Here is a 24,173-nt window from a genome sequence, read left to right as displayed (position 1 = left end):
TTTTCAGGCCAGACTGGCCGTGTCACACTGCGTGGGAGGGGCCACGGGGACACACCCAGCCCCTGGCAACCTCATCGCTGAGGTGCCCTACGCCTGTGTGGGGAGGCAGGGACACTGCGTCTCTGCTTCGCACAAAGATGATGTCCTATGGCTGGCATAGTCTGGCCCAGGAGAGCAGAAACGTGAAACGACCAATTCTAGAGTGTTTGCTGGACCACTCCAAGCTCAGGTGAGAGATTTAGCTCTGGTGAGCTATGTGTTTTTGTTTAGTCGCTCAGTAGCGTCTGACTCTTTGTGACCCCATGGACTGTAGCCTGCCAGGCCCCTCTGTCCATATCAAAATCTCAATATATAAAAATAAAGAGAATATTATAATGATCCACTTGTTTCCATCACGTGAATTCAATGATCATCAGCTTGTAGTCAACTTCTTTCCATCTATAACCCCATCCACCACCTTCTGGGATTTTTTTTTTAAAGCAAGTCCCAAACATTGTATCATAGACATTTCCTAAGATATAAGGGCTCTTATTTTGCTAAACATGACCATAATGATTATGATCTTAAGAAAAATCAAATCAAATTTGTAAGGTTTAAAAAAAATCCCAGCATTCACACCCTTATTACTCCTGATTTTATGATTTATTTATTTGGCCATGTTGGGTCTTAGTTGTGGCATGCAGGATCTTCATTAGAGCATGGACTCTCTAGTGGCATACAGGCTCAGCAGTTACAGCATGGGGCCTTAGTTGCTCCACGTGAAGCTTAGTTGCTCCATGGCAAATAGGATCTTAGTTTTCCAACCAGGGACTGAACCTGTGTCCCTTGCATTGCAAGGGTTCTTAACCACTGGACCACCAGGGAAGTCCCTTATTACCCTTGATTTTAAATGCCTTTGTATTTTAAAGTCTGCCCTTTGGTCCAGCTCAGATCCTTCCAGAAGCTACTCCCGGAGAAGGAAGTGGTGCCTTGCAAGGGTGGTTCCCTTAGACACCAGGCTCTGGATTCTGAAAGGAGTTGAGCCCACTCTCTGATTCAGAGTTCTGGGCACAGTTCTGTGAATACACCTGCCCTCTTTCTAGACATCTGTCTGTCTAACCCTCTTACATATGACTCATTTCCATCCGTGGCTATAGAATATTCTCAAGCGTCATGAAGGCAGGACGAAACAGAGCCACTGTCAAATAGTGTCCAACGACACTCTCTCTTTGAAAGAATGATGAGCAGCCAAAACGTGAGATGCATTTGACATCCAGGCTGTATTAATATTAGCTGACTGCTTCCCAACCAGGAATTAGCCATCTAGAGAAATACCCTCAGCAGGTGATGAGAATCACAAATAGGCTATGATTGATTACTTTATACAAACGGGAATTTAGAAAGTTGGCATTGTTATGTTCATGCTAGTAACTAGTTTGATTTTTTGTGTGTGTGGGCAACTGGCTCCAAGATGACAGGCCAGTGTTCTCCAAGGGTCCTAGGGGATGCTGTACAAACTGTTTCTAAATGTGTGTACACACACACACACACACGTACACAACATTGTAAAGCAACTGTACTCCAATTATAGTTGCTTTACAGGTGCTGTGTTCTGGGGGTTGGCTTTTAAGCTCATTGAGTCATTTATTACTGAGAAGCTTCTTCACCAAGGTTTACAGTCACTTTCAGAGGTGAATGAACTGTTTCAGATGATCAGAAAGATGTGTTCTTTCAGTATCCTCCAAAAAATAACCTCCCTTCTCTAGTTACGTTAAAGCTAACATCTGCTTATAAAGCAGGAGTCAATCCATGATATTATAATCAATGATATGAATGTTCTGCTCAAGTTCAGGTGTCTAATAAGAGCCATTTTCCTTCCGAGGGCGTGTTACCAGTTTCACGAATATATGCTCTTATTTCATTAGCATTCTTCTAGCAAAACACGATTCTGAGTCATTTCTGAAATATCTGCTCTCGCCTGTACGTTGTTTCTCAGTTTTTACAAAAATTGCCTTTTCTACTTACTGGCAGAAAAATGTAATACCACACAGCCTAAAATGGATGCACTGAGAAAAACACAACACACCTATGGAGCTGTGACCACCCAGCCCAATGAATTTGGTCCACAACCTTGGTCAAGTTTCATCCACGTCCAAGGAGGAGCCTCGGGTGGAATGCTGAGTGGAAGGGACGGAGGTAAAGTTCTATAATATGGGTGGGTAGTCACCATCTGGCTTCCTCAGATTTTAAGCCAGAGTAGGTTCAGAGAGCTTGTCAGAGGATGCCAACTGGAGAGAAATGGAAAATTGGAACCAATATGTAAAGAGTTGCTTTATGAATCACAGTGGAAAGTTGTTTGATTAAACACCACTCACTTGCATTCAGTGGAAAGCAGTTTTGGCTCACCCTGGTCCCCTGTCCCAGGGGGACGCTTTCTCTAGGATGAATAAGAAAGATGCTCTCCACTATACTAGTAATTAATGTGTTTCTTTCACCTGGAGGCACCTAGGTCCCTCACTCTATCTCATTATTGTAAAAATGGTCTAGCTCACCCCTTAGCCTGATGTTGAAGCTGAAGCTCCAATACTTTGTCCACCTGTTGCAAAGAGCCAACTCATTGGAAAAGACCCTGATGCTGGGAAAGATTGAGGGCAGAAGGAGAAGTACAGGAGGAGGGCGACAGAGCTTCGGCATCAGTCTAAGGTGATTGGATGGCATCACTGACTCAGTGGACGTGAATTTGAGCAAACTCTGGGAGACAGTGCAAGACAGGGAAGCCTGGCATGCTGTAGTCCACGGGTCGCAAGAAGCTGGACTTGACTGAGCAACTAAAAAACAACTCCTTAGAAGTCCACCAAAACAGTCTCCTCTGCACTGTGCCCACTGGTCCCTTCCACTGGTCTCTGTCCCAAGAAATCACGTGTGGTTTTACATTTTTGCTTTTTGAGTTTTTTTTTTAAGACCAGGCTATGTAGCATATGGGATCTTGGTTCCCCAACCAGGGATTGAACCCAGGCCCCCTGCATTGGGAGAACAGAGACTTAACCACTGTACCACCAGGGAAGTCCCTGATCACATGTGTTTTCATCACTTGCATTTGAAGGGCCCTAAGTTTCAGGCATTGTTCTATGGACTCTAGCCCCTTCCATTTCCATGGGGGTATGGACTCTCTATCCCCTTTGAGGTCCATCTGCTTTCCAAAGTGCAGATTTTTGAGATGGAGACCCTGGGAGGGCTTCCTCTTTCTGCCAGTAGAGCTTTCATATCCCATTGTATTGCCACAAAAGATTCCCAAGAGATTCTAGAAACTTCTGATCTTGCAGGCCACCTGAACAGACCCTCCCCAGGTGTCAGTGGAGCTGCTTTCAGTGGGGTTGTCCTTGACTACACAAGTCTCCAGTGGGAGGCTTGGTCTCCTAAGGCTCAGACTGAAGACAGGATCTAGAGACTGTGTTACTGGATCATCACCAGTTTCTTTTGGTCCACAAGAGTGGTTCCTGCTTTTCTTGGACAGTTGTGAGAAACTGAGTGTGACTGCTTGGAAGTGCCACCGGCGGGCCTGCTGCTCCGCTGACTAGCTCACACCTCTGAGAGCTCAAGGCTGGCAGTACTGAGCACTGAGGACTCATTTCTGCTGGTGAGCGGGACCAAGAATGAACTGGAAGTAGGTGCTGCCTTCAGAAGAGGCACAGGTAGCTCTGCGAGGAGCTCAGATAAGGGGGAAGCAGCCAGGAACCCCTTCACCTCCCCTGTTATCTGCTGCAGGGATGGGGCCCCAGACCTGGGGAAGAAACACACTTTCAGGGGAAAGGGCTGGGGTTCCTCTTGAATGCGTGAGTCAGTGCCAGGCTCAAGGCACAGCCCCAAACAAACAAGTTTGAGAGAGGAGCCAGTGGGCTAAGGTGTGGGGTGGAGATGGCCAGGGCTGCAGGACTGTGAAGGGAGCCTCGTCCGGGGACGCAGGAGACTGGAACTGCATTCGGCTCCACGTGTCTTTTCAGACGCACATCTTGGGCCATTTAGGTGACAGGCTCCTGACTCTCCAGCCCCAGGCCCAGGATGTTCTCCTGCCTCTCAGTGCAGAGCAAGGACTGCTCAGGACTGAGGTTACCAGGCCTGTTGTGGAGCTTGGGACTCACAGCCCAGAAAGGATAAAGAAACAAATTCAATGTAAAGTCATTTCAATAACACTCACTTTTGGACATTTACTATAGCAATTATTGTTGTTGTTCATTCTCCAAGTCATCTCTGACTCTTTGCGACCCCATGGGCTGCCGCACGCCAGGCTTCCCTGTCCTTCACCATCTCCCTGAGTTCTCTCAAACTCAAGCCCATTGAGTCGGTGATGCCATCCAACCGTCTCATCCTCTGTCGCCCCCTTCTCCTCCTGCCCTCAATCTTTCCCAGCATCAGGGTCTTTTCAAATGTGTCAGCTGTTTGCATCAGGTGGCTAAGGTATTGGAGCTTCAGCACCAGTCTTTCCAAAGAGTATTCAGGGTTGACTTCCTGTAAGATTGACTGGTTTGACCTTCTTATATATTTATGTTACTTATAAATATATTACTTCATATCTATATCTATATCGCTACAGCAAAGTCATGTGCAAAATACTATGGAGGGGGACTTCCCTGGTGGTTCAGTTGCTAAGATTCTGCACTCCCAAATTGGGGGGGGGAGGTGTGTGCTGGGTTCTATCCCTGGTTGAGGAACTAAGATCCCACCCATCACAACCAAGCCCGTGCACCCCAACTAGAGAAGCCGGCTCTGTGACAGACCCACACGTAAAATCATAATGAATTCATCAATCATAAGAAAAATACTGTGGTGGGTATGGTGTGACAGATTCTATCTCCCCTCTCCTCTATAAAGGAGATGAAGTTCTATCGAGGTGAGCAGCCCAGGCTTCCCCGGCAGTCCAGTGTCCATGCTTTCGCTGCAGTGGCCGAGGGTCTGCCCCCTAGTCCGGGAAGTTCTGCATGTTAATGGTGCTGCCAAGACAAAAAAAAAAGAGTGACCAGCCAACAGGCCAGCTCTAACCAAGGCTTAATCAGATGGAGACCCTCCTGGACTTTTACATACGTCTTTAGAATACACATAACTTTTAAAATGAATAACCGTGAACAATCTTGGTCATCAATATAATGGGGCCTATAATAGGGACTTACATTTGTCCTTTCATGAACTGGCTGAGGAACCCTTCATGGCAACGCTACCTCCAGGCCACCAAAGTCAGTTTCAAGAAGGTCCTCCTAGCCATCTTGGTGCAGTTTTAGGAGGGCCCATTGCATTTTGCTTCTGTCATTTTTATCAAAATGAGCAGGAAACAGAAACATAAGCTCTGTATGCTTGTGATAAGAAACTGCCACTGTCAAATAGAGGGAAGGCCAAGTTGAAAAATCACCGGAAATACTAAAGGCTTCCATCCATTCCTTCAGCACACACATGCATTCACCCAGCCAATGTCACCCGAGCACCTACTGTGTACAGGCAGCTCTTCCTGGCACAGACTGAGGTCCCTGCCCTTGAGAGCTGCCAGTCAGGGAGCAGGAATGCACAGGATGGATAATACCCCGGTGGCTCAGTGGTAAAGAATCTGTCTGACAATATGGGAGATGCACGAGATGTGGGTTCGATCCCTGGTTCAGGAAGATCCCCGAAGAAGGAAATGCAACCCACTCCTTTATATTTGCCTGGAAAATGCCATAGACAGAGGAGCCTGGAGGGCTATAGCCCATGAGACTGCAAAGAGTCTAACATGACAGAGCACACACACACACACACACACACACACACACAATATGTATAGACAACGAAGCCCATGGATGAAAAGTAAAGCAAGAAAGAGGTGAACAAGTCAAATTGGGAGAAAGGCATATTTTATGAGGGGGCGTCAGGGAAGTCCTCACTGGAAGAAGGTGACTTTGGGATGAAATCCAAAGGGAAAGGAGTGTGACATCCTCAGATTCATGGGAGGAAGCCCACTCTCAGCTGAGAGAGCTACAGACACACGGGCTCTGAGGCCGGCGCCGATGGTGTGACAGGCCGCTTTCTCCTGGTGTTGTGCCTGAGTCTGTGTTGGTCGATGGGGCCGGGGTGGGGGCAGGAAGAACACCTGGAGAATGGGCTTATCCTGAAAAGCCTTGGATGAACGTAACTCAGATGAACCTCAGCCCAAATGGCCAATCTGTGAAGGTTGGAAACCAAATGCAATTGGTTCTGTTATGAAACGTTACTGAACACGACTCCCCTTGCTTTGGTGTCTTGGCTAACTTACTCCCTGTGCCTAGAGTGGGGCCAGGTGCACGGTTATAGCTCAGTGAGAATTTGTTAATTTCCAGAAGACATGCGGGAGCCATCAGTATGCATTTGTCAGTGGGCTTCCTGAGCCTTAAATGAGTGCTCCATGGGGTCTGCCCTGCCAAAGAGCCATGCATGGGAGCCCTTGAGCCAGTCTCCAGAGAGGCTCTAAGAATCCCAGGGGCACGAGGCAGGTGACACTGGCACCTTGCAGTTTCAACCAGTCCAACTTTCAGTAAGAGTTTGGTAAGGCCCCTTAAAAATAATTACTCATCCTGAGTGTCCCGAGCATGCTTACTGCCATGGAGCCTCTTTCCAAATCTCCAGGCAAACTGTTCTTTCTCTCCCTCAGCACACTGGAGGGAGGACTGGATGCCCCTTGTTGCCCAAAGTGCCCTTGCTTTCAGATTCAAACCCAAAAGCAGCGGTGTGTTTGTTCTTCAAGCTGATCTGTGCAGAGTAACTGCAAATGCCAGCCCGGGTGATGGTTTCTAATTGAATGTGACTTTCTTTGTTAACGCCTGTCCTTGCCCCCAGCAGAGAACTGACAACCAGGACTTGCCTTTGTGAGCTGAAACGATGTACCTGATAACCAACAGCTTGTATTAATTTTTCCTGATAATCTCACAGTACTTTTAATGAGATCGGTGGCAAACATGTCGTTTCTGGGGCAAATTAATCTGTCCTTGCAAAACAGAGTGTCAGCAATTTTTATTTCCTTTGTGTCTGACATAAAACTGGTGGTGTTTTCAGTGGGGATTGATACAACCTACTATTTCAGCTGCACTGTGGGAAGGACAAGATTTTGCCAAGGGCAACAAAATCAGCACAACCACAATTAAACGTCAGGTGACTGACATTTGGAAAATGGGATGCTGATATTTCTCCCTTCGTTCTTTGTGTTGTGACTTAGCAAAGGGTCAGAAAGATAAAGAAGGCAGCTCGGGTTGTCTGGCCACGGAGGAGCAAAGTGGTCATGAAAGGCAGCCCTCTGTCCTCTCTGTGCCCTCATATTCAGTAGACTGGTACTTGCGTTCTCTGTATATGTGCTCTTTGGTGACTTGCACTGATGCCATTTTGCATTGCTGAAGCCATAGGAGTTGGAATACTGCACCCAACGTTTCCATTCTCTCATTTCTGGCATACTGTTGCCTCCCCTCCAACCAAACAAAAATCAAGTCAAATTTTCTAGCCTAGTTGGAAGCGTTTTGGCCGCAGTGCTAGCCATTATGGCAGTTCCCATCTTCTTCGCGATACACCTTTTTGTTTCTTTTTAGCCGCCCTAGGTCTTTGTTGCTGCACATGGGCTTTGTGTAGTTGCAGCGAACTGGGATTACTCTCCAGTTGTGGTGTGTGGGCTTCTCGTCGCAGCGCCTTCTCTTGTTATAGAGCATTGGCTCCAGGGCGCTCGGGCTCCAGTAGCTGCCGCACGTGGGCACAGCAGTTGTGGTGCACAGGCTTAATGGCCCTGTGGCATGTGGGATCTTCCTGGACGAGGGATCCAACCTGAGTTCCCTGGACTGGCAGGTGGATTCTTGGCCACTGGACCACCAGGAAGTCCCTACTGTACATCTTTTATGTCACTTCCTTTAATCAAAGTTAAGATAAGGTTTTGATTTGGGCAGATCGTGGAATAACACTGAGACTTAACCAACTCTTTCTTAAGTTAGACAGAAAAGAACTTGCATGCTGAGTCCACCTGTGGCATTTTCTGCTGTTAAGGGGTCCATCACAGAGGAGAAAGGATGCTCATATCTTTGTTGGTGAGCATTGGGGTCCTAAAGGATATTAAAGGCTTGCAGGGCAGAGTGGGGTCTTTACACTGGCACAAGGCAAAGAGCATGCAGGTGTGGCAGAGGCAGTTCCCAGAGCTCCTTTGTCTTGTTAGGGGTGGGCTTCATTGGTGTGGCTCCCTCTGGGCTAGACTATACCTGTAAAAGTCAGCAAAGAAAGGTGATGCTAGAAACCTGGAACGCGATATCAAAGGGGGCCAGTGGATCAACTCTTTTTCCTTTCTGACTCTTGACTGACAACTTGGAGCGTCCAGTGGTGACAGCTGTGCCCAGAAGGTGAACATTCTCCCTTGAGCTGAGGTCTCAGTTCTGTTACTCTTAACCTGGAGTTAGAAGAAGCACGTCATACAAGTAAGTGGTTAGGAGGTGGACTGGCTTAGAATCCATTATAACAAAAGAAAGCTTGGTGTTTAGTTAATGTTTGCTAAATACAGCCCTGTAGCCTCCACGTGTTCTTCACTCGTTCCTGAGTCATACAACCTGCTTGTCGCCTGCTGACATCCCCGTGTCCCCGTGTTCTCAGTAATTCTGTCTTGGAAGAAAGTCTTCCAGCTCAAAAGTCATCATGTTCAAGACCCATGAGTGGGACAGCATGCTCAGTCATGAATCTTACCCAAGAGCTTTGGTTCAAGTGACTTGGGGGGAAACACGGGTCCTTTCAGATATCCACAGGCCATGAGGATGTATAATTAAGTTGGTCATTCATCTAGGGAGTATTAAAGGAAAATTATTAAAAAATTTCAGACCAACCAAACAGCTCTATTCCTTTCAAGCAGGCTGGGAATTCAGATCCATTAGAAGTAGCGCTTACTCCAGCTACCTACCTGCTCTTACTCTTTCTCAAATCTTTATAATATGGGAACTCAGATTCCTTTGGCTAGATTCTTCCCTCAGGTAGCATCTTTTTTTCTTTAATGGGAACCTGCCGGGATCACTGATGATCTCGCTTATCGCTGGGAATAAAAAGTGATCTATGATGCTGTAAGAAGGACCGCATAACTGTCGATTTTCTTAATTTTCATACTCCAGAGAAGGATGAACGAACTACTTGCTCAGGGCTTGGCCACCTGGAAAGCCAGCATCTGAAGTCAGCTCCCCATGGGAGGAGCTGTCCTCTGCCACATCTCTCTAAATCAGTCTCTGGTGTTCTGGTTCTGACTCAGGATGCTACACTGTGAATGCCAGGGTCTTCCACATTAGACAAAGACCGTGCTGCTTTTCTCGGCTCAGGGAGTCACATCTGTGACCGAAAAGACACCACTTTGTAACACTGATGATGCTCAGAGGCACAGTGAGGCTTGATATTACACAAGAATGGTATCATTTAACCTATCCTCCAAGCTATCTTCATCTGGTGGTTAGACTGGGTTCGTTTTGGAATTTCCCCAATTTCACCCAAGCAAATCATATATATTAATGGGCACATCAATATAAATGTATTTTATGTGATAAATATTGATAACTACATAAACATGTACAAATAAATAAAATGAATATGGCGCAACTAACAAGTACAAATACTTTATATAAATCCATATACTGGGAATATATTGGAATATATTCCAAATAGGAAAAGGAGTACGTCAAGGCTGCATATTGTCACCCTGCTTATTTAACTTCTATGCAGAGTACATCATGAGAAACACTGGGCTGGAAGAAGCATAAGCTGGAATCAAGATTGCCAGGAGAAATATCAATCACCTTAGATATGCAGATGAGTGAAGAACTTACTTATGGCAGAAAGTGAAGAACTAAACAGCCTCTTGATGAAAGTGAAAGAGGAGACTGAAAAAGTTGGCTTAAAGCTCAACATTCAGAAAATGATAATCATGGCATCTGGTCCCATCATTACATGGGAAATAGATGGGGAAACAGTGGAAACAGTGGCTGACTTTATTTCTTGGGGCTCCAAAATCACTGCAGATGGTGACTGCAGTCATGAAATTAAAAGACGCTTGCTCCTTGGAAGAAAAGTTGTGACCAACTTAGACAGCATATTAAAAAGCAGAGACATTACTTTGCCAACAAAGGTTCATCTAGTCAAGGCTATGATTTTTCCAGTGGTCATGTAAGAGTTGGACTATAAAGAAAGCTGAGCACCAAAGAATTGATGCTTTTGAACTGTGGTGTTGGAGAAGACTCTTGCAAGACTCTTGGACTGTAAGGAGATTCAACCAGTTCATCCTAAAGGAAATCAGCCCTGAATATTCATTGGAAGGACTGATGCTGACGCTGAAATACAATACTTTGGCCACCTGATGTGAAAACCTGACTCATTGGAAAAGACCCTGATGCTGGGAAAGATGGAAGGCAGGAGGAGAAGGGGACAACAGAGGATGAAATGGTTGGATGGCATCACTGACTCGATGGACACGAGTTTGGGTAAAGTCCAGGAGTTGGTGATGGACAGGGCGGCCTGTCCATCAGGTGCTGCAGTCCATGGGGTTGCAAAGAGTTGGACATGACTGAGCAACTGAACTGAACTGAATATATTGTGAACATGCCCTTCCAAAACAAATATTAATAAATGTTGTTGAATGAATGAATGAGTCCTTCCCTAAAACAGTCTAAATGTCTTGAGTAGTCACCACGATTCAGTCATCTCTTTGTGTAATCAACACTTATGGCAAATTGATTTTTCTTTTTTTTTTAAGTAACTAATTAATTTGACTCTACAGCATCTTTGTTGCAGTGTACAGGCAGGCTTCTCTCTAGTTGTGGTACAGAGACTCCAGAGGGTGTGAGCTCTCAGGCTTAGTTTCCCTGCAACATGTGGGATCTTAGTTCCCTAACCAGGGATGGAATCTACCAGCCCTGCTCTGGAAGGCAGACACTTAACCATGGGACCACCAGGAAAGTCCTTGATTTTTATTTGTCTTCATAAAATTGTAAATTGTTTTCTGAAATTCTGATTATCCTAAAGTTACAATAGAACAATCTTGCAATCTTAGGGTTTATAATTTTTTCCACCTCAAAATACAATACTTTCTAAATTCCTGATTTCTCATTAAAAAACATTAACTTATGACAAATACTCCACAATGACTATTCGTATGATAAACACCAAGTTAATAATTAAAGTAATGATGCTAAAAAGTAGTTCCAGACAGAAGAGAGGTCTGAATGTGAAAAGCTAAACAAGTCAATCTTGAGACGAAATCAGGGGAGACTATCTTCATGATATTGGCAAAGGCAAAGATTTCTTAATGCAGACACCAAAAGCACCATAAAGGAAAAAAACAGATAAAATAATGTCATGGATGTAATGTTGGGTATTGAAATTAATTTCCTCCACTTGGGTGAAAAAGAAGGCTAGGAGAATCAGAAAGAGCTGTGGGCTGGGACATTTTCCTTCTTTTGGAAGGACAGGCTTCAGAGGAGGGTGTTAACTGGTAAACAGGTAAACATTCTTGAGGGGCAGAAAGGTTCATTTGCAGCAGCATCATTCACTATCAAGTAGAGGGTGGGCAGCTTGAAATGTGCTGGTCTCTATGCACGATATTTCATTTCATCTTAACAAGAAAGTAGATGACCTTTCCTGGTGGCTCAGATGGTAAAGAAACTGCCTGCAGTGCTGGAGATGAGGATTTTATTCCTGGATTGGGAAGATGCCCTGGAGAAGGGAATGGCAACCTGCTGAAGTATTCTTGCCTAGAGAATTCCGTGGACGGAGGAGCCTGGCCACAGACCACGGAGCGGCAGAGTCGACCGCTACCGAGTGACTAACACAAGGAAGTGGATAAGATGCCAAGCAGGCCAAGTCACTAGCACAAGATCAGACAGGTCTTAAATGGGAAGTTTGAAACCTGAGCCCACGTTGGTCCAAGAGGGCACCATGCTGTATACTTGGTAGGCACTGGCTATGAGGCTGTGGCCTCATCCATAGCCTAGTGATGGATTCCCAGGCGTAGCGTGAGTTTGCACCAACCCTGTGTTTCTCTGATGAGTGCTCCTGTTCGGCCACATGTTGTTTTGTTTCATTCTGAGTATGGCTGAATTGTTTGATTTTAAAAAAATCACAACATTAATTCTAAACAAATTAGATATTCAAACAAACAGTGCTACTCACTTTCCTTACTTTTAAGTCATGTTTTCACGGGAGGTCATTTCGGCTTGAAGACTATGTGCCACGATTATGTGATGGGGAACAGTGAGGCCAGCCTCTCCCTGTAAGTTCCAAAGTAGTTCAAGGTGGCAGTTAACCATGCAATGATTAGAGAAAGACGTGTTGGGACCTGGCCCAGACTTAATGTCCTTGAATCTCCTTCCTTCTATGGTGTCTCAAACACTTCACATTGCTGGCAGTCAATAGCTGTCTGATTTATGAAGAACGAGATAATCACAGTCATGTGGGGGGATCTCAGTCTATGAACACTTGAGCGCCATGCGGCATGTTAATATCAGTTAAAAACTCCAACACCTATCTGCTGAGGTTAATGATATTAAAAGACTCCACACCAATGCCTGGATATCAGAGTGTATTTTGGACGTTTGCTTTCAGAAGTTCCTCCTGTGATTGAGACTCAAAAAGAAACTTCAAGAATTAATGTTCAAACTTCCAGGTTGAATGTGTGACCCATGTGCTGTAGGGTGTGAATAAAAATTTGTAGCATAGATTTTGAGTAGATGCCTTCATGTGCGTGAGCAAGAATGTGTGTGTGTGTGTGTGTGTCTGTCTGTGTGTCTGTGTAACCCTTGACAATTACAGGGTGGGGCAGAGCCCTGCAGGTGCCGTAGTTTCTCTGGAAGCCTCAGGTCCCAGATTAGAGACGCGTCGCCAATACCTGTAGCATCTGATTAGTCTTTGAATTCCTCTAGATCCTAGCTAGAGGAGTATGTCGAGGCTGCATATTGTTACCCTGCTTATTTAACTTCTATGCAGAGTACATCATGAGAAACACTGGGCTGGAAGAAGCACAAGCTGGAATCAAGATTGCCGGGAGGAATATCAATAACCTCAAATATGCAGATGACACCACCCTTATGGCAGAAAGCGAAGAACTAAACAGCCTCTTGATGAAAGTGAAAGAGGAGACTGAAAAAGTTTGCTTAGAGCTCATCATTCAGAAAACGATAATCATGGCATGTGGTCCCATCACTTCATGGGAAATAGACGGGGAAACAGTGGAAACAGTGGCTGACTATTTCTTGGGGCTCCAAAATCACTGCAGATGGTGACTGCAGTCATGAAATTAAAAGACGCTTGCTCCTTGGAAGAAAAGTTGTGACCAACTTAGACAGCATATTAAAAAGCAGAGACATTACTTTGCCAACAAAGGTTCATCTAGTCAAGGCTATGATTTTTCCAGTGGTCATGTGAGAGTTGGACTATAAAGAAAGCTGAGCACCAAAGAATTGATGCTTTTGAACTGTGGTGTTGGAGAAGACTCTTGCAAGACTCTTGGACTGTAAGGAGATTCAACCAGTTCATCCTAAAGGAAATCAGCCCTGAATATTCATTGGAAGGACTGATGCTGAAGCTGAAATACAATACTTTGGCCACCCGATGTGAAAAACTGACTCATTGGAAAAGACCCTGATGCTGGGAAAGATTGAAGGCAGGAGGAGAAGGGGACAACAGAGGATGAAATGGTTGGATGGCATCACTGACTCGATGGACATGAGTTTGGGTAAATTCCGGGAGTTGGTGATGGACAGGGTGGCCTGGGGTGCTGCAGTCCATGGGGTGGCAAAGAGTCAGATATGACTGAGCGACTGAACTGAACTGAACTGAGACCCTAGCTACTCAAAGTGTGGTCATTACACCAACAACAACCTCATCCCCCAGGAGCTTTTAGGAAATGCAGCCTCCTGGGCTTCCCTCCAGACCTTCAGAATCCTCAGGAGATCTAAATGCCTATGGTAGTTTGAGAAACTGAGAATCTCTCTCTTTACCAGGCAGGTGGAGGACACTTTTTCCCACTCCATTCAGAGAATATTTCTGTGAATCTTCAGATCCCTAATTTGGTGATTTTGTAAAATAAACATGGTTAGGGACTGAGTATTCTAAGGCTTGTTTGGCATTCTATGTATAATTTGCGGGCCCTTGGTCACATCAATTCCTTACCTCTTCCTTCACTAAGCTCTTCTCTGGAGAGGAGGACAATTTGCAGAGAAAATGGGGATTTGCAGCCAGGAGCTAGTGAGATCTGACTGCATGTGGGGCTGAGTCCATAGGCGGAATGAAGGATCTCTCTAAGAAAGGGTATTTTAGCAGAATGTTTGGAACTGAGGTACAAACTGCCTTCAGTTCTGGTAACTGCCTACACGTCAACTACTTTTCTTGTTTCATAAAAAATAACCAAACAATCCCCCTCCCAGCAAAATCCAGAAAAAAAATTTTTTTTAATCCTATACTGCTATTCTGAATTTTTCCATCAATCACTCAAGGATATAAAGGCCATTAGTTCTGAATTTCCCTGGTGGTCCAGTGGTTGGGACTCCATGTTCCCGACGCAGGGGGCCTGGGTCCATTCCTGGTCAGGGACCTAGGTCCTACATGTTACAACTAAGAGTTTGCATGCCTCGGCTAAAGATACCACATGATGCAGCTAGGATCTGGTGCAGCCAGATAAATAAATAAATACATACTAATGAACAGAACAGGAGCCATTCGTTCCAAGGATTCATTCTCCTTCTTAGATTTACCCACACATCCCTGGCTTGTCTTACCAGTTACAAGTGTTGGTCACTCAGTTGTGTCTGACTCTTTGCAGCCACAGGGACTGCAGCCTGCCAGGCTCCTCTGTCCATGGAATTCTCCAGGCAAGAGTGCTGGAGTGGGTAGTCAACCCTTTCTCCAGGGGATCTTCCTGACCCAGGGATTGAACCCGAGTGTCCTACAATGCAGGTGGATTCTTAATCATCTGGGCCAGCAGGGAAGCCCTCGATTGCCTTAAGTTTTCATAAAATGTGTCACATTAGTGTGAAGTCAGGGCAACTGTCATTCTTCGACCCTCTTTCTTCACGTTCCCTGCCACTGGCCTCCACATCTGGCCACACAAAACGGCTTCATTCCTGTTTACTCCCAGCCTCGACTCCCAGGCGTTCACTCTGTGCATCCAGATGCCTTGTGCCCAGATGGTCTTCACTGGGCCCTCAGTCTCGGGTACTGGGAGGAGAAGCATGAGAACCTTCCTTGTTCACCACCGAGAAGTGACTGCACTGCAGCTTAGATCCATGCTTTGCTTTGCTGTTTCTGTGACATTGCATGGATGTGTCGTCTGTGCTATAGGGCCAGGTAAGAAACCACCTTGTAGGGATCCAGTCAGGTTTCAGATCACACTGTGCCCTGGGAAGCACACTGCATGGTTGCGGAGGAAATCTGGTCCAGCCTCATCAGGTTGGGGGCAGGGGACAGGGGAAAGCCCTTTGGGGACTCCAGAGTTAGCCAGAGTTGGCCTTCCCCGTGTTCTGTGCAAATCAGTGCACACCTTTATGACGTGGGCAGCATGTTCTTAGTTGCATGGAAGTGAGGGAGGTGCTATCCTGCTGCAAATCATTTGTACAATGAGGAATCCTCTGTGATGCAAATGCAGATGACTTAATAAAAGCTTGTATTAGTATCTTGGGGTTTCTAAAAACAATGCACATACCTCACATCTATAAAACACGTTTATAGACATATAGATATTTCAGAAAGTCACTATTGTTGCTTTGTTGTTTAGTCACTAAGTCATGTCTGACTCTTCTGTGACCCCATGGATTCTGTAGCCCTCCAGGCTCCTCTGTCCATGGGATTTCCCAGGCAAGAATACTTGAGTGAGTTGCCATTTCCTCCTCCAGGGCATCTTCCCGACCCAGGGATCCAACTGACATCTTCTGTGTCTCCTGCATTGGGAGGTGGGTTCTTTAGCTCTGAGCCATCTGAGAAGGCCCTAGATAGATAGCAGCTATAAATAAACTCCCCCATATTAGTGACATAAGGTGGTTCCTAGTGGTCAGGTCCCTCCTTTTCCTAGTGAGCCAGAGACCTGGCTCCTCCCATCTCACAACTTTCTGCTCTTCTGGTTTTGGAGCCCTCTGTATCCAGCCAGCAGTTGGGAGAGTTGTAGAAATCCCACCTGCTTCTCGAAAGCCTTGGCCTGGATGGGGCGCAGTTTCCTTCTGGTCCCCACCATGGGGAAGAACTAGACACACGGCCCCAGCAGGCTGCAGTGGGGCTGGGCCACGAATTCTGGGCCACAGGTCACAGTGTGAAGAGGGAGTCCCACATTTTGGTTGAGCCACACTTTCTGCAGCATACCTTTTGCTGGTACGCTGGTATATTCAAGGTTTTAAAAATATATATATATTTATTTGTGTGTGTGTTTGGCTGCACAGAGTCTTAGTTGTGGCAGGTGGGATCTTCCATTTTGGTTGCAGCACGCAGGATCTCAAGTAGTGGCATGCGAAGTCGTAGTTGAAGTACGCAGGATCTAGTTCCCTGACCAGGGATGGAACTTGAACCCCCTGAGTTGGGAGCTCAGAGTCTTAGCTCTCAGGGATGGCCCATATTCAAGAGTTTAACAAGCAAATTTCCTCTAAGATGTCTGATAGTTCTTATGTGTGACTGGCATATCTTTCTTTATGGGGAGTGAATTGAAGCCCTGGAGAAATGTATTTGTATTTTGGCAGATTTGGGAGGAGAAACCAAGATTCCGGGGACTTCTCATGCTTTGTAAAGCCAGCTGTCTTCATCACTATGATATTGATTTTAATTAAAAAAAAAAAAAAGGAAGCTAACAAGAAAGAAGTTAAGTGCACAGAAGCAAACTGATGGTCTGTTGTCCGAGACGAGCTTGGGGTTGTGGGGGCACCATTGCGCACTCTCCATCTGATGTATTGTGGGTCTGATGCTCTGGGTTGCAGACGAATCACTGAGCCTTTGAGGAACTGGCCAGGGCTTGAGCCAGCTTGGTCCATTTCCCTGGATCTCACAACTTGACTGGAATCTGCAAACAGATTTGTTTAGTTTCCCCCACCCTAAAACAGATTTACCAAGTTCCTGTGAAACTGAAGGTCATCTAGTAGCCCAAACCCAGCCCCAATCTCATTTGTTCCGAGTGGCTGACATCTCACTAAGGGCTGGGAAGGATGTAACTTTTGCCTGGAGATGTGGGACCCTAGAGGGAAGGACTCAGCAGTAGAGTCCCACAGACTCAGGTCTTTATGCTTCTGCCACCTGATAGCATCCGACCTTGGGCAAGAATTCTTATTTCTTGAGGCTCAGGTGCCTCAGCTGCAGAATAGGGCAACATCACCCACTTTTCAGAGTTGCCATGTTGGCTGGAGATATTGGGTGGAAGGCTGCTCCTAGGAAGTGGTGGGTGGGAGATGGTTTCCATGGAGCCCCCTTCATCCCCTTGTTCTCCTCCCACACTTCCTGATGAAAGAGTCTTCCGAGGCCCCCTCCTCACTGCAACCCATACCCCACATCTGGCCCTCTAACCCAGCTGACTTGCCCTGCCCACCCCCTTGCTTTCATATCCATGGAGCATCTGCTCTCCGGGGTCTCGGGCTACAGATGCACATGCCCCACGCAGGCTCCTCCTTCCCAGGCCTCTCCTCCGGCTCCCTCTGCTCCTATTTCTTGCCGCCCTCGTTTCTCGGGTGCCCAGGGGCCACCTCCGCCTGGCTTTCACTCTTCATCTCCTCCGCTCTCTTTTCCGGCTCCTCCGTCAGCTGCTGCTCCGCCTCCCACGTCCTCTGGGGCTCTAGTCTGCTTCCACATCGAGGCCAAGTGCACTTAAAAAAAAAAATGTTTATTTTACATTGGAGTATAGTTGATTAAGGTTATGTGAGTTTCAGGTGTCAGAGAAGGCAATGGCACCCCACTCCAGTCCTCTTGCCTGGAGAATCCCATGGACGGAGGAGCCTGGTGGGCTGCAGTCCATGGCGTCACTAGGAGTTGGACACGACTGAGCGACTTCCCTTTCACTTTTCACTTTCGTGCATTGGAGAAGGAAATGGCAACCCACTCCAGGGTTCTTGCCTGGAGAATCCCAGGGACGGGGGAGCCTGGTGGGCTGCCGCCTGTGGGGTCGCACAGAGTCGGACAGGACTGAAGCGACTTAGCAGCAGCAGCAGCAGCAGTTTCAGGTGTACAGCAAAGGGCTTCAGTTACACATATACATTTACCTATTCTATTTCAAATTATTTTCCCATTCAGACATCCGAGTCTTGAGCAGAGGTCCCTGTGCTATGCTGCTATATTTAAAACAGATGAACAGGGAGTTCCACGGTGGCTCAGTGGATAGGAGTCTGTGATCCCAGTGCAGGGAAGGGAACTGGATCCCACATGCCAAAACAAAATGATCCTGCATGCTGCAACTATGACCTGGCACAGCTGAAGAAGTAAAAATTAATAAATATTAAAACACAGAATAGCTAAATAACAGGTGCACTTCCTTATAGCTCTCCTGCCCCTGGACAGCTTGCAGAGGCTGCCTGCTTCTCACCTGGTAAGAGAGTTGCTAATTGGCCACCTGGCCCTAAACATCCTGGGTCTGAAATAAATCTTAATCTGATGGTCAAGGTCCTGCATCCTAATTCCATCTTGTTCCTCTATCTCCCGCTCAGCTCCTCCCAAGTTGAAATTATTCCAGTTCAATCTAACTGAACTAAAGGTCGGTCAGCTGAAGCCACTGACATTCATGAGAGGAATCTGACTCTGTGTTCCCCGCTCTGCTTTCTGGACCCATCTTCTTCACTCTTGGACTCCCCTTGCCTAGAATATGTTCTTTATTCCTCATTCTTTCATTTTTTATTTCTACCCCCGCCCCAACGTTTGCTTATAGGCTCTCTCAGCCACTGGTGGTGACAGTGTGGGTGAGGGTGCTGCCTTGAAGGGGGCAAGTATGCCTAGAGAAGCCAGGTATAATGGCATGGGATGTCAAAATGAATTCTAGAATTATTACACGTTCCAAATTCTATTATTTACAAATTCCTTACAAACTTTATTATTCTATTTTACTAACATAGCTTCACAACCAATAATTACACCCCTAAATACTTTTTAAAGATTTTTTGAGTTGTTATTGAATTTTTTACAATATTGTTTCTGTTTTATGTTATGGTTTTTGGACTGCAAGGCAAGTAGGGTCTTAGCGCCTGAGCCCGCTTCCCCTGCATTGGAAGGCGAAGCCTTGACTGCTGGACTGTGGGAAGTCCACCCCCACCCCCACTAAATATGTTAAACTGCATTTAGTGAAGCGAAAGTCACTCAGTCGTGTTTGACTGTTTGTGACTCCATGGATTGTAGCCTGCCAGGCTCCTCTGTCCATGGAATTCTCCAGGCAAGAATACTGGAGTGGGTTGCCATTTCCTATTCCAGGGGATCTTCCCAACCCAGGAATCAAGCTGGGGGGTCTCCTGCATTGCAGGCAGATTCTTTACCAGCTGAGCTACCAGTGAAGCCCCGTTTGAAAGTGAAGTCACTCAGTCGTGTCCGACTCTTTGTGACCCTATGGACTGTAGCCTACCAGGCTCCTCTGTCCGTGGGATTCTCCAGGCAAGAATACTGGACTGGGTTGCCATTTCCTTTTCCAGGGGATCTTCCCGACCCAGAGATTGAGCCCAGTTCTCCCGTATTTCAGGCAGACGCTTTGCCCTCTGAGCCACCAGGGAAGCCCTGTTTATTGTCCCCTTAAGAATTCCCACTGTCCATAATAAAACTTTCCAAGCACTTAAAACAATTTCTGTAACTCTGATCAATTCAACTTATCATGTGTATTCAATTCATGTACAGTCTAAGACAAATCATTTTCCACCTTTTAACTTATATCTAGATTTCTAAAACATCAAATAATTATATCTTCTATGGCTAATCTGTTAGATTTGTTAAAATTTCTGAAATAGTACAAACCTTTTAAGGCTGAAGAACACACTGCTTAAAATTAGTGTGGTTCACTTAGGAGTTTTATTTATTAATAGTTTCTCATTTCTCTGCTCAATTCTGAGCTTTTGTGTTGAAACACACTTGCATCAATTCCCCACACTGAACAGGTTAGAACTTCCATCTCAAGGACCCACCAGAGGGACTGGAGCTAAGACACAGGATCCGACTTTTCCCAGCAAAGTTTTTATTCTCAAAGATGCCACTACTTACCTAGAGAGGCCCCTCTGACTTCTGCCCTTACATCAAAGGTTCTGCCCTTACATCTGCCCTTACATCAAAGGTCACATCGCTCAGTTCTGGGTCCCTTTGACTCCGCCATTGGCTGAGTTTGCATTTCTGGTTTTCTTCTTCGTCCCCCCTCATCTGGCTTTAATGACTCTCCACTGGCCTCTCCTCAGAGACTCACCTCCTCCTATCAGCTGTCAGGGCCTCTAATTTCACACATGGTTTCTGTGGAAGGGAGTCTGTGTTCTGTCCCTACTTTTCTTGTTGGATAAGCCCCAAACTCTTAGTGATTGTTAAAATGACATGGAGAGGATTCTCCATCTCTTGCAGGCTCTCTGTCTCTGGGTTCACACTTAAACACCAGCAAGGCTGTGGGTCCTGGCAGGACGGGGGTCCGTGCTTTTTCTGGGCTAGTTTAAGACCTATTGCACTTGCCCGCCAGAAATCGCATGTCTTTGAAACTGCAGTGGATTTTCTGAGATCCACATGTCCCCCCATTCCCCATGGTACCTACCACATTACAGGCAGGTAATAGATCACTGTCATCTTGCTGAATGTTCATATCCTGTGAGGGAGGGTCAGATGGGGGAGTGACTCACTCAGGACCGCACAGACCATCGCTGCCAAGAGTGGGCTTGGTGTGTCGGCTGCACCATATTGGTTATGCTTGCAGCTCTAGTTTAGCTGCTCACATAAAACGAATGGGTTTGCTCTTATCCCCATATCCTCAAGGTGGGTTTTAACGATAGAAACACTAATTCATAATCCCTGAATGAGAGAGACTCTGAGATCGTAAAATGTCATCGTAATGTCGGTCCTTGGGGTTATAGCCTTGGTCTTTCGCTGCAGCCATGGGAAAAGGTTCAGCTTGTGAAGCTGTAAAAATTAGATGAAGCACTGTCATTTGGCATGATGGGTACCTTTGCCTGCAGAAAGGTGGGGCGGGGGCACGCGGTCAGATATTGTTAAGCTTTTTTAGTAGCAAAAAAAAAAAAAAAAGAGAGAAAATGCAGAAAATTGGGGGTCACATAATAACAAGAGAGTGTTTATGGGAAGATTCAAGAGAATCTTGTAACTCAGAGAGAGATTTGAAGGAGGAGGCATAGGATGGGGTAGGGAGACCATCAGTCCGTGTCAGTCCTGGTCCCCTGGGGCAGGGGGACCAAGTGAGAGCATAGCGGATGGGGATGCAGCCCTGTGGATGGTGGTCATGGTGGGCATGTCATTTTCTAGATTTGCAGACGCCCTTCATGGTACCCATTCTGTCAGTGCAAACTAACTTGGCCTTAGAGAAAGAGATGCTGGAGTGGAGGTTTGGTTACCACAGAGAGGATTGCCAAGCGACAAAGGTATTAGGAGAGGGAGATGGGAGAGACAGAAAAGGGTGTGCATGTGGGAACGAAGTTCCTTGGTCTTGAGTAAAGACACCTAGCTCCTGCCCTGAAGGATGGATTTCCTGCAAACCCTTAGTCCGCAGTGCAGGGTATACACTGAAACACTATATATATTTATATATTTATATTTATATATAACTTTTCCTATTATAAGTTATTATAAGAAATGGAATATAGTCCCCTGTGCTATACAGTAAATCCTTGTTGCTTATCTATATTTTTTAAAAATATTTTTTATGAAAAAAATTTTAAATTGTGGTAAAAATACATAGAAAGGACTTCCCACGTGGTGCAGTGGTAACGAATCAGTCTGCAATATAGGAGACGAGGAAGACGTGGGTTTGATCCCTGGGTTGGGAAGATCCCCTGGAGAAGGAAATGGCAACCCACTCCAGTATTCTTGCCTGGAGAATCCCATGGATAGAGGAGCCTGGCAGGCTACAGTCCATGGCATTGCAAAGAGCTGGACATGACTGAGCATACACACACACACACACACACACACACACACACACACACACACACAAATACGTATAACATAAATCTTACCATCTTATTTTTAAGTGTATTAACTCAGTAGTATTAAATGCACTCTTAATATTGTGCTACCAGCAGCATTATCTGTCTCTAGCTCTTTGCATCATCCCAGATTGAAACTCTGTACCTACTGAGCAATATCTCCTCATTCCCAATCATGGTTGTATGCTGTACTTCTATGATTTTGTATGGTTGTGTGTTCTACCTCTATGATTTTGAATTATCTACGTGCTGTATATAAATGGAATCATACAGGATTTATCCTTTTGTGTCTTGTTTCTTTCACTTAGCATAATGTCCTCAAGGTTCATCCACATTGTAGCATGGGTCAGAATTTTGTTTCTTTCTTGAGGCTGAATGATATTCCATTGTGTATATATATAGACCCCTTTTTGTTAATCCATTCATCTGTCATGGACATTGGTTGCTTCTGTTTCTCTTTAGCTATTGTGAACTGACGGCAAATATGCGAGTACAAAGATCTCTTTGAACCCTGCTTTCAGTTCTTTTGGATATATCTAGAAGTGGAATGTCTGGATTATATGAGAATTCTATTTTAATTTTTTTCTCCATAGTCATTGCCGCAGTTTACATGCCTACTAATAGAGCACAAGGGTTCCAATTTCTCCATATCCTTGCCAGCACTTACTATTTTTTGGCTTTCCTGTGTGTGTGTTTAATATAATAGAAAGAGATTTTAATGCCCTACTTTCCATAATAAATGAACATCCAGAATGAATATTAACAAGGACAGAAAGGATTTGAATAGTACTATAGACCAATTGGACCCCATAGACATGTACAGAACAGTCCACCAAAAACAGCAGAAAGTACGTTCCTCCCAAGTGCACGCATCCTCTAAGACAGACCACATGGTAGGCAACAAAACAAGTCTTAACAAATTTTAGAAGATTGTAATTGTGGAAAGTATCATTTCTGATCACAATGGAATGAAACTACAAATCAATACAAGAACAGGAACATTTTTTAAATATGTGAAAATTAAAAAACACACTCCCAAATAACCAATATATGTGTGTGTGTTTTAACCATATTTTTTTTTTTCTGGCTGATTCTCCCATGGGCTTTCCCCCACCTCCCTCTATCTATGGGGATGGCCATTTTCCCAGGCACACCATCTTGGCCTGCAGGAGCCGTGAGAACGGATGCACGGCTTTTGAAGGAAGCATTTGGCTTTTGCAGTGGAAGAACCTTGGTGTGTGGGGAGCGTGGGAAGATTTCCTTTTGCTGGCTGGGGAATGACACTGTCATGTAAACAGGCTAATAGACCTGAGGAGAGGGACTGTCCTTCTGGCTGGGGTGGCCTTTCTGCTTATGGCTCCAGGAGGACGAGGATGGGAATGTACCATGATAAGAGCGGCCAGAAACTAGGTCACTGTGGGACTGAGTGCTCCTTTTGTCTTTTGAGCCTGTAAGGGGATTAGTAGAGAGATGATAGAAAAGCAAGCCTGGCTCTCCCAGTATACTTCTGTCTTCCACCAGAAGGTTAATGTAAGAGATTATCTCTCAGTGTTAACTATTTCCTTGAGTAATTTGGTCAACTGCATTTCTCTTCTGAGGCCAGTAGTAAAATCCAGTTATGTTTCCAGGATGTTGCTGCGTAAGATCAAATTCTTTCAAAGAAATTCAGGGGAATGTTGCTGTGCCAGGCAGGAGAGCCCTGTGCTACAGACCAATAGGACCTATTTGCAGAGGTGTGGGGGCAGGGAGGCACAGGCATGGAGAGAATGAGGAGGACATTGGGGGTGGAGGGACACAAATTGCTGCCAAAATAAATACCAGTAAAAAGCCTCCAGGATCCTTGCTGTATAGAATGTCCTATGAGCTCTCTGCAAGACCCAGAGCCAACCATTCACTTACTTAACACATTTTAGCAAATCATATTAAAAATTTCCTTGGAGAAGGAAATGACAACCCACTCTAGTACTCTGGTCTGGAAATCCCATGGGTAGAGGAGGCTGGAGGGCTGCAGTCCCTGGGATCGCAAAAGAGATGGACACGACTGAGGGACCAAACAGCAACAACAGTGAAAAGCCTGGAGAGACTTTT

The sequence above is a fragment of the Ovis aries genome, chromosome 3, assembly GCF_016772045.2.
Source record: "Ovis aries strain OAR_USU_Benz2616 breed Rambouillet chromosome 3, ARS-UI_Ramb_v3.0, whole genome shotgun sequence".
NCBI classification, from domain to species: Eukaryota; Metazoa; Chordata; class Mammalia; order Artiodactyla; family Bovidae; genus Ovis; species Ovis aries.
This window is presented reverse-complemented; position numbering follows the sequence as displayed.